Source organism: Diceros bicornis, chromosome 18 (assembly GCF_020826845.1).
Source record: "Diceros bicornis minor isolate mBicDic1 chromosome 18, mDicBic1.mat.cur, whole genome shotgun sequence".
Lineage (NCBI taxonomy): Eukaryota > Metazoa > Chordata > Mammalia > Perissodactyla > Rhinocerotidae > Diceros > Diceros bicornis.
Window position 1 is genome coordinate 25,652,960 of NC_080757.1, and position 17,633 is coordinate 25,670,592.

A 17,633-nucleotide genomic window follows, 5' to 3' on the forward strand; every position below is an offset into this window, starting at 1 on the left:
TTAAGCAATTCCTTCTCTTCTAAAGAGCACAACTTAGTCCTAAGATCTCCCAGGAGATCTCATTTTCCTCTGGTTTGAGCTGCCATCTCATTCATTCAATCTTTCAATAAATATCCTTATGGAAAGTTCCTATTCACGTATGAAAACCCAAGTTACTGACTTACTGTTTGCAGTGCTGAACTGTGTATTAAAAATTTGCATGTCAAGAATATGGTCTCACCTGGTTCTCCTCATAGCCAACAGGATGTACTTGTAATAAAGTGGTCAGGATTAAGTTTACAGTCTATGGCTAAGAACTTTCAGAATAAACACTGGCCCTCTGAGAACTGAACTCTTACCTTCTTTATCAGCATAATCCTATGAAAGGGGCTAACCAGACACTGATAATCACTAGTAATGTGTTGACAGCACTTAGACATCTCTCCTATAATCAAACTTTTACATTTTCAGCAATTGCAAGAAAATCTTCACATGGATGCTCCACCACTCCTTCAAACATACCACGTCAGAAACGGAACTCTTTTCTTTCTCCCTAACATTTCTCCCTTGTCTTTCTCTTCTCTGTTTAATGTTTCCATAGGAGATCACTGACATTCTGGTGCCCTTATTCTATATATTTAATTAGTTGCTAAATCTTGTATTTTCCATTCTTATTATTACTAACAGTTGTCCATTTATCTGTGGCCATGCTTCTATCACTCCTTCCCTCTCTATCTTAAGTCACTGTAATCTTCACACAAGCATCCATCCCTACTTTCATTCAGCTATCCCTACCTTCATTTTTATTTTATATTCCACACTAACTTCAGCCCACACAGACTTCAGTTTAAGTCTGAAGTCTGTGTTTTATGAGTCTTATTCTATCTTTTCTGCTTGTATCTGCGCAACATAAGTGGCCTCCTCACTATTTTACATCCCAACCTGTTTCATCAATGGGACACCAATACATGAGTCGGACAAGCTCTCTATGTATATTGTACTAGAGGATTATACCTCAACATAAGGCTAAGAGCTAACCTACCTGAGAAAGCCGTCTCAGATTGGTCAGAAGGAACTCAATGACCCAATAACTACTTTGCATTTCTTCAACAATCTGCATATAAGCGATATAAATACAACTTCCTTGTTTAAAATAATATAAGACCCTTGATCACATCTTTCCTAAATTCTAAACTCCAATCCTTTCATAATCAGTACATATCCATACCACTTGGGAGGATCTGCAATACGTAAATATTACCTAAAAAATCCAAAATGCCTTGTGCTCCAAATCAAGATTCTCAACTTGTTGCTCTGAATCTTAAACAAAAACAAAAAAACTTTACACCAAATATGGAGATGAAAAGTTACTTCTCATGAAGAAGAAAAAAGTAATACAGAATTATTATTCTGTCTGTCAGCTTTTGGGAAATGGATTAAATATAAACAAGATGAAAAGCAGGCAAGAAGAAAAAAAGAATAAAGATATAACAATTTTAAAGGCAAGAACTATTCAGTCGAAATATGCTAAGTGTAGAACAATGCAAAATTATGTAAATGTATGGAAAATTTTTAAAGAAATGAGGACAGCAAAAAATACAAATGACACCTACAAATTTTAGGTTACCACAAATGATCATCTGTGAAAAGAGCTGAGGATTGCAAACAGGTATCCCACAATAGCCAAGGTTCTGAAAGTATATGTTGTAGCAAGAACCTTAAGAAAATAGAAAAGATACTAATACCTGGAAGGAAGCCCATGAAAATGCAGAAATCTCATCTCATCCAAATTCTACGTAAGTCTTAACCATTGTTTTTACCTCCCTTTCTAGAAATGGCTACATCTTAAGAGACAGAGCCCATGTTTTCCAAAGTGAAACCACAAATCAATTTTGCATTAGCAAAGTAATCTTCAAACTTATTAAGACCAAACCTTGAAAATATAAGGCTAAGTGAAATAAGCCAGCCAGTTGCAAAAGGACAAATATTGTATAATTACACTGATATAAGGTACCTAAAATAGTCAAATTCACAGAAACAGAAAATAGAATACTGGTTACCAGGGGTTGGGGAGAGGGGAGAATGGGGTCTTACTGTTTAATGGATATAGAGTTTCAGTTTGAATGATGAAAAAGTTCTGGAGAGGGACACTGGTGATGGTTGCATAATAATGTGAATGTACTTAATGATACTGAGATCAGTATCTTAAAAATATCAGTATCTTAATGATACTGAGATCAGTACACTAAAAAATGGTTCAAGTGGTAAAATTTATGTCATGTCTATTTTACCACAATTAAAAAAAATACTTAAAAAAATCCTAAGACCAGAGTATAATAAATAATTCTACCATCCCAGTCATCTCTATATAGAAGAAATCACCTATAATCCTTCAATCTGGACTCTAGTCAAAAAGAACAACAACAACAAAAACAAATGGAATATTGTTTAGCCTCAAAAAGGGAGGAAATTCTGACACATGCTACAACATGGATGCCCCTTGAGGACATTATGCTAAGTGAAATAAGCCAGTCACAAAAAGACAAATACTGTATCATTCCACTTATACGAGGTACCTACAGTAGTCAAATTCATAGAGATACAAAGTAGAATGGTGGTTGCCAGGGGTTGGGGGAGGAAGAAAAAGAGAGTTGCTGTTTAATGGGCATAGAGTTTCAGTTTTGCAAGATGAAAAAGTTCTGGAGATTGGTTGCACAACAATGTGAATATACTTGACGCTTTTGAACTATACACTTAGAAATGGTTAGGATGGGAAATTTATGTTATGTGTTTTTTACCACAGTAAAAAATTAAAAGGAACAGGAAAAACGAGTGTCTGTCCTGTACTCCCTCTAGGTATCATGTGTCCATGATCTAAAATATGAAATCAAGAACCACACAGGGAAGAAGCTGCAAAGCAGTCCATAAATTTTATAGCTTCTTGCCCCCAACAAGCAAGTCATAATTTGACTCTAACATGTAGCATAACCAAGAATTGTGAAAACATCCAACGAGATGACTACTACTTTTAAGGGCCCTTTCAAGTAGCTATATAAGCCCTTTTATTTTGTTCAAGTCAGTTTTAAAAAATCCATTGCAGATATATTAGACAGCATATCAATCCAACAAGAAAGCAGAGAGCCAATATCAGTAAATCAAAGTGCGCCTTTCTGTTAATACTCTCTCATATGTTCTCATTTTATACACCCCTTCACCCAGTCAGAAAGTAGCCCTGAAGTATTTAAGCTCCATTCAGGGATAGCACCACCATGCATCAAAGTGTCAGGAGACCCACCAGAGATGAAATCTGTAATTCTGTGCTTCTAACCACCAAAAAAAAAAAATGTTTATCAAAGTAAAGTCACTAGTGGCCAATACATGGACAACTTTCCATAAAGAGATTTAGAAGACAGAACCCACTTCCTATTTCTTTGCAATATTAGGGCCTTCTAGTAAGATTTTATGTGCAGCCTGAAGAGACAATGGGCAGTCCTTTGCTGGATGTGGTAGGCCTCCTCAAAGCCACAGCTGACAAGAGTGAGGAAAGGCTCCCTCCCTGGGGCTCAAATCCAATAGTGAATTCTTCTCAGCCGAAAAACAAAACAAAATAAAAAAATCCCTCTTGGGCCGGCCCTGTGGCTTAGCGGTTAAGTGCGCGTGCTCTGCTACTGGCAGCCCAGGTTCGGATCCCGGGCGCGCACTGACGCAGCGCTTCTCCAGCCACGCTGAGGCCGCATCCCACATGCAGCAACTAGAAGGATGTGCAACTATGACATACAACTATCTACTGGGGCTTTGGGGGAGAAAAAAAAAAAGGAGGAGGATTGGCAATAGATGTTAGCTCAGAGCCGGTCTTCCTCAGCAAACAGAGGAGGATTAGCATGGATGTTAGCTCAGGGCTGATCTTCCTCACCAAAAAAAAAAAAAAAAAAAAAAAAAATCCCTCTTTATCATTCACACAGGGCTGAATTCTATTTGTCCAACGCTCTGAATAATAAAGAGAATGGAATCAACAGTTTATAATTCACCTCCAATTTTTCTCCCAATTACTGTCAGAGTTAAAAGCAGCAGAGATGCACATACTTTCTTGTGTCTCCCTGTTGGCACGTGGCCACAAAACAAATGGAGAGACTGCCAAGGTATATATGTTTATTTTGTCCTACATGGTCCATTTCCAGAGGCCTTTCTCTTAAGAGGAGATTAAAAAGGACATATGCCTCACCATAGTACCAAGCTTCATCCTAAGCATCTGGGCACCAGCTTTAGGAAAATTTTCCAAGTAGAGAATAAAGGGAAAAGAGTACTTTACTAAGGGTCAGGAGCCTGCATTCTAACTGACACTATCACTAACCAGGCATTTTATACTGAGTGGACCAATTTAATCTCTTTGGGTCTCAATTTCCTCATCTATAAAATGTAGATAATCCTTTGCTTGTTTATCTCACAGAATTAAGGTGAAAAATAATAAATGTTTTTATATATTAAGGTATTTTGCAAATTTAAAAATGCTACAGAAATAGCAAAAAATCATCTTTCACATGTTCTAAGTCTTAAACTCTGCTTGTACTCATCTACAGAGCTAGGATTGAACTAGTTATTCACAGATTCCTGTATTAAGTATTCATTTACATGCTACCCATATGCAAGCATTCTATATATAAAATGTCACCAATCTAAAAACCATTTTCACCTAACAGCTTTATTTTTTTCCCTGATTCATCTAGGTTGTTCCACATAAACAAAATTGTAGGCAGAGAATAAGTTTGGAATGGGCACGCAGTTCATTAATTAGATTATAAACCAATAAGTAAAACTTCTGGCAAGGGATGGAGGGAGAATGGAAGAGTAAATGCACAATGTAAAATAAAGCTTACCTTATCAGTTTTTAAATATCTATACAGTTATTTCTAAAATAAATATGCAAACATACAATTATTTATGCACATGGATACATAAACTCCCACATTCCTATTACCCCAGATAAATATATTGAACTAGAATGTACAGGATACAAGAGCATTTTTTTTCTCCTTCAAAAGTAACTCTAGAACTAGAGCTAAACTATAGGTCAAAATGACACACAATATATTGGCCTGAGAACAATACTTTTCATTCAAATCCACACAAGCCTGCCACTTGCACTAGTCATCCCCGGCAATTAATCCCCCAAGAAAGACGTTTGATTAAATCTTTTCAAGCAAATCCTTTGCTTTGCTTTTGTTAGTTCACTTCTTGTCAACATCTATTAAAATATGCCTTTAATTCTCCCACAATCTTAAAAAACACCGATTCCACTGTCTTCAACTTTAATCAACTGTATGGCCGGCATTTTTCATTTCATAATAATGTGCTGCTTGGAATTCAAGAGGCAGGCTCAGCATCAATCATCTGGTAAGAATTTTTCCACTGCAATAAATATGCAAATGAGGAGAGCCAGTCAGTCGTATTTCAGGCCCGACTTGCTAGTGTTTTAAAAAAGACACAAATTTATTAATTGCCGGTGGCCAGAGGAATCCTATTACTTTGGGCATTGATTACAAAGCTGTGTGAGTGATTATTGTGCAACTCGCAGGCTACCCAGGCATGAGGAAAAATTATTAAAGCAAGGCAGAGATTATCAACTCAGAATAACAATAAGCCTTAACATTTAGGCCCTAACTTCTTCAACAAAGAATTACGTGAAGGCTCCACTGTATCATAATTCCGAATTCTGTCAGTATTACTGTTTGGGCTTGTTCTATATTCCCCAAGCAGAATGGCGTTACCCGTAAGAAAGAGGACTGCAGGTTACAAATTCCTTAACACCAACCATATGGATGAGTTGCTATCATTTCCAGTGTGTGTCCAACTAGGACTGTTATATATCCATGTATGTATGCATATATACAGATGTGTGCATTTATGCATTCCCAGATTTAGATAAATGGATGTGCTATTCTGAGGACTGCGGTTTTAAATGGAACAGTGTAAGGAGCTCTATCCCAGTGTGTTGGTTGGTTCTGTGGACCTAAAGTAGAATTTTTTTTAATGGTACAAAATAACCACCAGGATGACTTTTCAAAGCAGAGCATGGGGACTTATATTCTAAAATCATGATGGCTAAGCCAAAAGCAGACTTGGGTTTTCACACCTCCGAGTGCACCACAGTAGAAGGCGTGCAATCTATGGAGGGGTCTGTGGAGGAAACGGTTTGATAGGCTAATTCTGAATGCAAAGTGTTTTTGTGAGAAACATTCAACCCAAGACATATTAAATCAAATAAGAAAGAGGACTCGGTGGACAAAACTTATTTTTTTCTCTTAAGAGAATGATGTGGGGAATTGGGAGAGTAAGTGGAAGCTGAAATAAGGGAGAGATGAAGAGACATATGATAAAATACGTTGGGTGAGTCCCCTCACAGAAAGAAACAAAAAGAAAAAAATCCTTAACATTTTACATTACTGCCACACTAAGTAACATGATAGATGGTGTGCATTTGAGTTCTGTGAAGGGACATCCCACTCAAGCTGTAATTTCTGACCAGGCATGAATTTATAAGGAAGGGAAAAGAACTGCAGAATTTCTTAGGTTTCCCTGAATACTCTCTCAAATACCTTGATGAAGTGTGTCAATAAATCCTTAAAAAGCCCTATAGGACACAGCAATCTAACTGATCAATGTACTTCCTGAAACCCACGACAGTTACCTTCCACTTCACAGTTCCTAGACAACCTCCACTGCTCTGGAGTACTTCCCTAAAAAGGGAAATTTATTTTTCCCCTTTAAACAGAGTAAATGCTTAGAATATGAAGTACTTAAAATCCAAGTTTATTTACAAGTAATTGTTTAAACTAACAGGAGTTACCCAGGGAGAGTGGAGATCCATTCATTTTTATCCGATACACTTTTGAACTGTGTGAATATTTTATAAGCATATATTACTTTTATAATTTAAAATACTATTAAAATTTAAAGTAAACTTTGAAGTAAGGAAACATTTAAAATAAAATTAGAACCACAATCCAAGTAACCCTCTTTATTTCATATAAAATAGTCTGATCCTTTCATATTAAAAAGCCTCTAAATAAACAGCCTCTTAGGTAGTGAAACTGTCCCTAACCAAATGCCCCAATGCTCTATTTTAGTATGGGTCTGGAAACAACTCCTTTGAAAACAGAGATTCCCGCGAAGAATTAATCACTCCTCTCTCAGTATCACTCATATCACTGCTACAACACTTGTCATACTGAACTGGGAGTCTGGTTTCACTACACTGTAAGCTGCTTGAGAGCAGAGACCTTGTCCTGTTGCTCTAGCATCCAACACATCACCTGGGCTATAAAAAGTATTCTACATATATTTTAGTCCCAGAGAAATGATTCCTAAGTCACATGGCAGAACATCTAATTACAACACAATTTCCAAATCTAAATGCTGACAAGCAAACAAAATGTGGAGTACGTATGTGCTAACTTCAATAACTACGTATCCTCAACAAACTGACCTTTGTTAACACAAGCAAAGTAACCAAACTTTTCCTTATCACAACACACCAACTATAAGATGTACAGGCAACGCCTAAGAGTCTCGAAACCATTTTACCAGATGTAAGAACTTACAAATGTTACAATGCATTCTCGTGAAGGTTTAGTAATTATCACCAATTAGATGGAAAAATTGAGGCTCAGGAAATAAAAGATTGCTTTGTGTTTCTCTGAATATTAGTAAGACTAGCACTGTTTATTTGCCAACCCAAAATGAAACACTTTGAGAGGTTGCTTTCATGTAAAAACACTTAAACAATGCTTTATGCTTTAAAGGTGGTGTACCTATCTCCACACCTTACTAGGAGCTCCCTGAGGCAGGGACTGAGAACTATTCACCTTGGTGTGCTTGGTCGTGGCAAATGGTAGACTCTAGCTGTTGAATGAATAACTGAATAAAAAATGACATCCTAATATTTTCTTGGCATGTACTTTTTATATGTGCATTTCAAGTCTTCAAACTAACTGTCAGGACAGTTCTAGTATTTATTTACATAACCCTTTCAAGAAGAGGGAAAAAATACTGTGGCCATAAAGCTATAGCCTAAGAAAAGACTGTACTCCCACGATTAAGATGAACAGTTAGGGGCTGGCCCCATGGCTTAGCGGTTAAGTGCTCGTGCTCTGCTGCTGGCGGCCCGGGTTCGGATCCTGGGCGCGCACCGACGCACCGCTTCTCCAGCCATGCTGAGGCTGCGTCCCACATACAGCAACTAGAAGGATGTGCAACTATGACATACAACTATCTACTGGGGCTTTGGGGGAAAAAATAAATAAATAAATAAAAATTAAAAAGATGAACAGTTAGCACTTATTGAGGACCTACTAACTACCAGGCACTAGCCTAAGCACTTTATATGCACTAACTCATTTAAATCCTTATAACAATCCTTTGAGGTAGGTACTGTAATTATATCACCATTATACAGATGAAGAAAATGAAACACTACTACAAGCTTAAAAACCACTGCGCATTTTTCATTTTCTAGATCAATGTATCCTTATGCGTTACATATCAAAACTATCTGGAAAACAAAGTGTAATGAAATTTTCAATTTTTAATTACTAAAAAATGACAAAACTGCCCTCCCCAATACCACTACATGGTAACACACGCTAGTGAGGCTCTGGTAAAATGTCATGTCCAAATCTGGTTCCCATGCTTGAAAAAACAAAGTGGAGAAACTAAAGGAAGCCCAAATCAGGTAGAGGGAAGGCAGGTCCAGTAAGACAAAATAAAGGAATGTTTGCTTAATTGGAAAAAGAGAATGTTAAGAAATGGATTAATGGTCTCCAAAATTCAAATGGCCAAATAAATCAGAACAGATGCTTAGCCTCACTAAAAAAACAAAACAAAACAAAACAATGTGATGTTTTTCTGATAATGCCTGGGGCTGGCAAGAATATGAGGAAAGGTGCACTCTCCATATACAACCGATAAAACTTTAATTAGCACAACATATCCAGAAAGGAATCTGGCAAAATGTATCAAAGTTTTACACATGCATACCTCTTGACCCTACTATTCCACTTCTAGAAAGTAATCCCAACGAAATAATCAGCTAAGAAGGCAAAGAGACAGGTACAAAAACATTATTTTTAGCATTGTTTATAATAGGTAAAAACTGTAAACATCTTAAGTGCTCATTTATAGGGGACTGGTTAAACTAGTTTAGTCAGATAACTTTCTGTGCAGCTGTTGAAAAGGATAAGTATAAAAGGAACTTGGTTTGAATAAACTAAATCATAAAATACTTTTTTGGGATAACTGAAATAATCTGAATATAGAGTGGACAAATTAGATGATTATTAGGAAGTATTATTTTGGTTAAGTGAGATGATAGTGTTATTTAAGAAACATCCTTATTTTTTAGAGCCATTTACAGAAGTATTTAGAGGCAAAATGGCATGATGATTGCAATTCACTTTAAATTACCTCAGGAAAAAGAAAACAAAGGTAGCAAAATATTTTTTTAAAGAAAGGAAAGGTAGATTTATGTTCAATAACATGGGAAGATGCAAAGCATGATCTCATTTATAGTTTAAAAAAAGTCTGTATTGACATAAAGTATCTGAAAGGATATACACCAAATTGTTAAAAATGGTAATCTGTGAAGAGCACTATTATGAGCAGGGAAAAAGAGCACTTTCACTATCCAGGTTACATGTGTCAGTACTGTTTGGGGGGAGGGGTCAGTACTGTTTGGAAAAAAATATTTTTAGTACAATTTTTACTTTTATGATTATTTTTAAAAAGGTAATCAAGATTAAATAAATATATTCAAGGGCCGGCCCTGTGGCTTAGCGGTTAAGTGCGTGCGCTCCGCTGCCGGCGGCCCGGGTTCAGATCCCGGGCGCACACCGACACACCGCTTCTCCGGCCTCATGGCTGCGTCCCACATACAGCAACTAGAAGGATGTGCAGCTAAGACATACAACTATCTACTGGGGCTTTGGGGGAAAAATAAATAAATAAAAATTAAAAAAAAAAAATAAATAAATATATTCAAGAATACAAAGCGGTCTTCTGAGGCAGACGTAATTCTCCCCGTCAACAGAAATCAAACAAGAAATAGATTAAAATAAGAGCAGGAGAAATTAGAGGTGGCCATAAGGTTGATTGACAAGGAGAGCATCTATCCCTAGAACTAGTTTAAAATTTTCCCTGTATGATTCACCAAAGAAATACCAAGGACCGATAAACGTAAGGGAAAAAATGTTTACCCTTATTAAACACTGGGAAATGTAAATTAAAACAAAAGTAAATTAAAATAAGCAGAAATCATTTTCTATCAAAGTGATAAAGATGAAACAAAATTATGATCTCCAGTGTTGACAAGGATAAGAGAAACTAACATTCATATAAAGAAGGTGAGAATGTAAACTGATACATTTCTGAAGGGCAACTTCGTGATACAGATCAAAAGCCTTAAAATTTTGTATGTTCTTAGAAAACATACTAATTCCACATCTAGAAATCTCTTTTACACAACAAAGTAATCATGGATGTGAATCAAGATTTAGTAACAATGATGTTTATTGAATTATTTATAAAAATGAAAAACAAAACAATCTAAATGTCCAACAATAAAGAGCTGGTTAAACTATCCATATGATGGAAAGTCTATGCTGCCATTAAAAATAATGCTGTAGAACAATATTTAATGACATGGAAAAATATTCATGATCTCTAAGTAGGAAAAAACAGAATATAGAATATGGTTCCATTTTTGTTCTAAGTATGCACCCAAAGGGGAAAAAAAAAACATACAGAAAAGATACATACACCATATACCAAAATATTAAAAGTACTTAACTCTAGCTGCTGGAATTAGGGAAGATTATTTCCTTACTTTCACATCGCCATTTTCTAAATTTTATAAAATGAATATGTACATTTATAATAAAAAAAATCTACTTATCAGGGCCGGCCCCGTGGCGTGGCGGGTAAGTGTGCGTGCTCTGCTGCTGGTGGCCCTGGTTCGGATCCCAGGCGCATACCGAGGCACTGCTTGTCAGGCCATGCTGTGGCGGTGTCCCATATAAAGTGGAGGAAGATGGACACGGATGTTAGCCCAGGGCCAGTCTTCCTCAGCAAAAAAAAGAGGAGGATTGGCATTAGATGTTAGCTCAGGGCTGATCTTCCTCACACACACACACAAAATCTACTTATCTATTTCTTTATCACTTAAAAAAGGTCTTACCTGCCTACAGGGGAGGGACTAGATCAGCTGATCTCCTGGTGCCCCTCTAGATCTCTTACTGAAAAAACAGTATGTAGGATAATCTTCAGACAAATGGAAGGATACATTTACTACTTGCACTCTAAGCCTTCTGTTTTACAACCAATTCATCTCCATATCTCTCCCACCTTCATTCCTTTAAGCTTTGGCATTTATTCCATTTCTTCATTCCCTCATACTTTTCTTTAAGAAGAAAAAAAAAAAAACCCAGATAAAAGAGTTAAACTACATGCACAGAGACTGGGCGTTATGGCCAAGAGCAGAGGTTGCGAAGGGATCAGAAGTCGGTTTCCGCACTGACTTTGCCTCCAACTAACTGTGTGACCTGAAGCAAGTTCCTCAATCCTCAACCTCTCCAAGGCTGGATTTCCTCATATGGACAACATAGTTGTTAGCACCTATTTCACAGGCCGCTGTGAGAACCAAATGAGACATTTGTAAATAACTTAATACAGTGTATGGGGAGTGGTGCACAATTAACAACTGGGAGCTACTTTTATTATACTGGCATCTAGCACTGTACTTGCACAATAAAAATACCAAGATAGAAGCAAACTGATCATCCTGATTCTCAAAATGTCACATTTGATTTCTTTTCACTCACGTTCTTAATATCTTATGAATCTTACTGAGGATACCGGAAATGCTTTCTAATTACTTGAGTTGGAACGTTTGCCGCGGCTCTTCCCCCCAGCCCTCACCACTGCTGACATTTATGTAGCAGAGATTATGTACCATCTTTAGGATGCAAGACTCTCTAAGACTGTCTTTTTTTTTTTTTTTAATGAATTTATTTTATTATTTTTTTTGTGAGGAAGATCGGCCCTGAACTAACACCTGCCAATCCTCCTCCTTTTGCTGAGGAAGACTGGCCCTGAGCTAACATCTGCCAATCCTCTTCCACTTTATGTGGGATGCCGCCACAGCATGGCCTGACACGCGGTTTGTCGGTGCACGCCCGGGATCCGAAGCTGGGCCACCAGCAGCAGAGCACGCGCTCTTAACCACTACACCATGGGGCCGGCCCCTACTCTAAGACTCTCTGAACAGCTTCTCCACCTATAAAAATTTTCCTTGCATGAAATAGCATAAATAGCTAGTAAGAACTCTTCTCAAAATAGTAGCATTTTGGATTTATCCAGAGGCAAATTTACTCAACTGCCCCAAGAAAAATACAATCCAATAGATTTGAGACTAAACACCAAGCAAAACAATCAATATTATATGAAAGGTAATTAAAAATTACCAAAGAACTCAAGCTAAAGTGAAGGATAACAAACTTTCAAAGCAAATCATACAGGCACACTTATTTGGGATCAAGTTATAAATACAATAATTATAATAACCAAGAGAGAATTATATCTTAAAGTTGTCACGGCATAGACTTTCTCTAAGATAATTCACAAGTAACATTATAGCCTATTTTTTTTCCTCACACCATCCCCTACCTCCTCTCCTTGTCAAACTTCCATTAAAACTTAATGGAAAAATATATATAGTGGAAGAAAATATATACAAATTAAAATGCCTGGAAGAATACACCCCACATGGTTTTCTCGAGGAGGTATGGGGATTTCGGACAGTGGGAGAACTTTTACTTTTTCTTTTACATACATCTATACTGTTCATACATTTTTTACAGTGAAGTTTTTATATATATATGTATCACAATGGAAGAGCGTAAGGACAAATTAAACTACGACCCATAAAATCCCTAGCAAGTTTCATAAATATCAGGGAAAAATGTCTCTACTCTTTTGAAAAATGCTTTGCAGCTTCACACAGTATTTTTAAAGATACTACTAAAGACACTAGGGGGGTCAGCCCAGTGGCATAGTGGTTAAGTGTGTGCACTCTGCTTCGGTGGCCCGGGGTTCTCGGGTTCGGCTCCTGGGCGTGCACCGAGGCACCACTTGTCAAGCCATGCTGTGGCAGGTGTCCCACATATAAAGCAGAGGAAGATGGGCATGGATGTTAGCCCAGGGCCAATCTTCCTCTGCAAAAGGAGGAGGACTGACAGGTGTTAGCTCAGGGCTAATCTTCCTCACCAAAAAAATAAAATAAAATAAAGACACTAGGTACTATTAGGAAAACACATTATGAGTAGGTAAGCATTAGCCATGGTTAACACTGGAGAGGAGGGACCTGCTGAACCCGTGATCTGATTTCATGTGTCCAACTGCTTTTACACCTGCTTACACGTCAAGATGGCTTAGACGAGGCTTCCAAAAGAAATGGTAACAGAATCCACACACTCTGGAAAGTGATTTCATGAAAAAGCTACTCAAAACAGGAAACAGCTTACTTGACATAAGCATAGGAATATGTTTGTCTAAATTTCTGGGATTATTTGGGTTATGAAAGGCAACTTCATTTATCAGTACAACTACTATTATGGAGAGAAAAAAATATGCAAATTCAGAGTAAACAAAATTACAACTCAACACTACTACACTTCCTACATTTAGCCAAGTGAAACAACCAACAAAAACCAAACACATAAATTCTCTATGTCTTCCAGGGGAATTTTCCCTTTTAAACAAAGGATTTACTTTCTACTCTTCCACTGTGGCCTCCTCATTTGGATCACTTGTTCCTATTTTGGTACAATGTATCCCTAAGGAGTTTCAATGAGTTGTGAGTTAATTGTTATTCACAGGCAAAAAGGAAAAAAAAAGAAGAAAGAAAGAAAAAGCAGGATTACTTGCAATTGCCACTACAACTGAGAAACTTGCATCTTGCACTTTTACCATGTAAATAATGCACAGATCCTGCGGGAACATGCCAAACACCAGGATTCTTAATTAATGGAGCTCTTTAATGTGCAAATCAGGAACAAACTGCAAGTTCTGACTTGCATTGATTATGAAAACATTAATTGAATGAGCAAGACCCTAAAAAAGGCAGAATCCTAAGTCTTCAAAGAGACCAAAAGAATACAAAGCTCTGGAAACCAGACAAGTCTGACCAATGTCTAAAATGAAAACCTGAAACGGAGGGCTGCTCACTAGTATACAGTGAATTTAAAAACAAGAAACAAAAAATCACCAGTTTGATCAGAAAGCAATCACTATAAAAAGCATCTATTCCACCAACATCTTGCATTAGGCAGAAAAATGAGTGTTTACTCCAGAAGCTCACAGACACTGCTTTAAGGGAAAAAAACACTTTCTATATATACACACTTATATGTATATAGGTATAACAAAACAATGCTGTCTCTTTAAAAAGAAATTCATCCCATATAAATTATAGCCATAAACTTTTCCTGCAGCGCAGCCTAATTAATTCTTGTTCTATACACAAAGGGAAATGCTGGGTGACAAATGGGTGTGAAGCCAGAAAGCTGCCAGGTCTGCAAAACATTTTCTACTTCAATTTATAAGCAATTTTGCAGTAAATCATCAACCAGAACCTGGAATCTCAGGAATCTCTGAGTGTCCAAACCACATTATATCACTTATCAAAGAGAGAAGGAAAAAGAGTTTAAAGACATCTCATTTTTCAGTTCTAACCCACATCAAAATCTAGAAGCACTGTGCAATCTATTATTCTCTTCTGGGTAAGGTTTTAGTACCAAAGATATATTTTTCAAGCAAAAATGACACCATAGGTTGATGCAGCCCATTCTTCCATTCCTAGAAGTACTGTATCATGTATCCATTACCATAAGAAATATTCCCAGACTTATCTGGGAATAAGCACACAACTATTTATATACCACCCTCCCAATCCAAGCAAAATGTTCGTAATTGAGCCAAGCTGAAGGGTTCAGCAGTGAGCCACTGTGGAAAAACAGGTGGGAAACACTCCAAGGAAATGAGGCTACTGAAGAGGAAAATAGAAACTTACAGGAAACAAAGAAGAAAGCAGGGCTGCCCCTTTGTAGTCAAACCCTTCCCCCACCCCCAACCTCTACCAGCCACTGATCTGCTCTCCGTCCCTTTAGTTTTACAGAATGTTATATGAATGGAATTTTAAAGTATATAAACTCTTGAGACTGGCATCTTGCACTTATACCTTTGAGATTCACTCACGTTTTTGCCTTTATCAAGTTTGTTCCTTTTTATTGCTGAGTAATGTCCTACAATTAGTTTATCCATTGGCCTACTGAAGGATATTTGGGCTGTTTCCAGGTTTTGGTGATTATGAATAAAGCTGCTATAAACATGCATGTACCAGTCTTTGTGTGGACATATGTTTTCACTTCTCTAGAGTAAATATCTAAGAGTAGGACTGCTGGAACTCATAAATATATGTTTAACTTTATAAAAAACTGTTGAACTGTTTTCCAAAGTGGCTATACTATTTTGCATTCCCACCAGCAAGGTATGCAAGTTCCAGTTGCTCTGCATCCTTGCTGGCACTTGGTGCCACTTGTTTGTCAGATGTGTGTTTGTTTTTAGCCATTCTAATAGTTAGGTAGTGGCATCTCATTGTGGTTTTAATTTGCATTTCCCTCAACACTAATGATAAAATTAAACATCTTTTCATGCACTTATTTGCCATCATATATCTTCCTTGGTGAAGTTTCTGTTCAAATCTTTTGCCCTTTTTTCTACGGGTATTTATTAATGTTGGGTTTTGAGAGTTCTTTATATATTCTGGACACAAGTCCTTTGTCAGCTGTGTGATTTGCAAATATTTTCTCTCGGTCGGTAGCTTGTCTTTTTGTTCTGTTAACAAGTCTTTCACAGACCAAAAGATTTTAATTCTGATTTACCCCAATCATCAATTTGTTCTTTTATGGATTATGCTTTTGATTCGTATCTAAGAATTCTTTGCCTAACCCAAGGTCATGAAGATTTTTCTCCCATGTGTTCTTCAAAACACTTTATAGTTTTATGTTTTACATTTAAGTTGATGATCTATTTTTGTGTTAATTTTTGTATAAAGTGTGAGCTATAGGTTGAAGTTTATGTTTCTGCAAATGAATGTACTGCTGTTCTAGCACCATTTGTTGAAAAGACTATACTTTCTCCACTAAACTGACTATGCACCTTCATAAAAAGTCAATTGCCCATATTTGTGTGAATCTATTTCTGAACTCTCTGCTCTATTCCACTGGTTAAAGTAACTTTTAAAAGGAATAAACCCACAAGAGAAGGACAAAGTATGAGAGAGACAACAGCAACTCAGTTTTGTGAGCTAAAAAACCAATGGACTACACAGTTATCAGAATGCTTAAAATTAAAAAGACTGACCATAGTAAGTGTTTATGAGGATGTGAAGCAACTGGAACTCACACACTGTTAGTGGGGCTGTAAAATGGTATAACTGCTTTGGAAAACAGCTTGGCAGTTTCTTTAAAAGTTAAACATATGCTTACCATGTGACCCAGCCATGCCATTCTCAGTTATCCAGGAGAAGTAAAAGTGTATGTCCATACAAAAACACGTACACAAATGTTTGTGGTAGCTTTATCTGTAACAACCAAAAACCAGAAACAAAACATATTGTGCTATATCCATGTAATGGAATAATACTCAGCAATACAAGGCAGTGAACTATTGACATATGCAAAAACATGGTTGAATTTCAAAATAAGTACACTGAGTGAGAGACAAAAAAAAGAGTTCAAACTGTATGATGCCATTTATATAAAATTCTAGAAAATGCAAATTAATCTACAGTGACAGAACGCAGTTTAGTGGTTGCTTAGGGACAGGGAGGGGCAGGAAGGAGAGATTACAAAGAGGCTGATGAAACTTGTGGGGACGAGGAATATGTTCATTTTCTTGATTGTGGTGATGGTTTCATGGATACAGATGTTAAATTGTACAAATGCTGCTAACAGGTTAAGTATGATGAGGATTGAGAAGTGACCATTTAATTTAGCCATATGGTGGTCAACTGTGACCTTTAATGAGCAGTTTTGGTGGAGTGGGAGGGATACGGGCTTGACTGGAATGGGTTTACGAGAGAATGGGAAAAGGGATTTGAGATAGTGAGTATACACAACTCTTTCCAGGGATGTTGCTTTAAAGGGGAACAGAGAAATGAGACCTATAGACAGTCTACTGTATGTCAATTACACCTCAATAAACCAGTTTTTTTAAAAAGCAGATTGACAAATTAATAACTGACTTAGCAAACCTGAGCAGGCTGACTCTAGCATTAGCAGTGAAGAAAAACGAGAAGCAATCCACTTACAGTCCATAAACAGAACCCAGAAGATCGAGGAATTGGCAGCGCTAGGCACCTCTAGAAGAGGAGAGGGAGGCAAGGCTAAAACCAGTCAACATCCCAGATCCTGTCCCTTAGGCAGAAGTTGAGAGGTTTACCCTTATAGAGTTAAACGTAGGGTCTCTGGACAGGGGACACCACAAACAGCTGAGCGCAAAGGTATAAGATTAAAAACAGAGGGAATAAGTTGAAGTTACTGATT

General features: G+C 37.2%; 1 protein-coding gene across 2 annotated transcripts in view; it reads right to left on the minus strand.

Annotated features, from left to right (window-relative positions):
* Positions 1–17,633, minus strand: part of AATF (apoptosis antagonizing transcription factor) — a 98,353-nt gene that overhangs the window by 64,819 nt on the left and 15,901 nt on the right. The gene's annotated exons all lie outside the window — the stretch shown is intronic.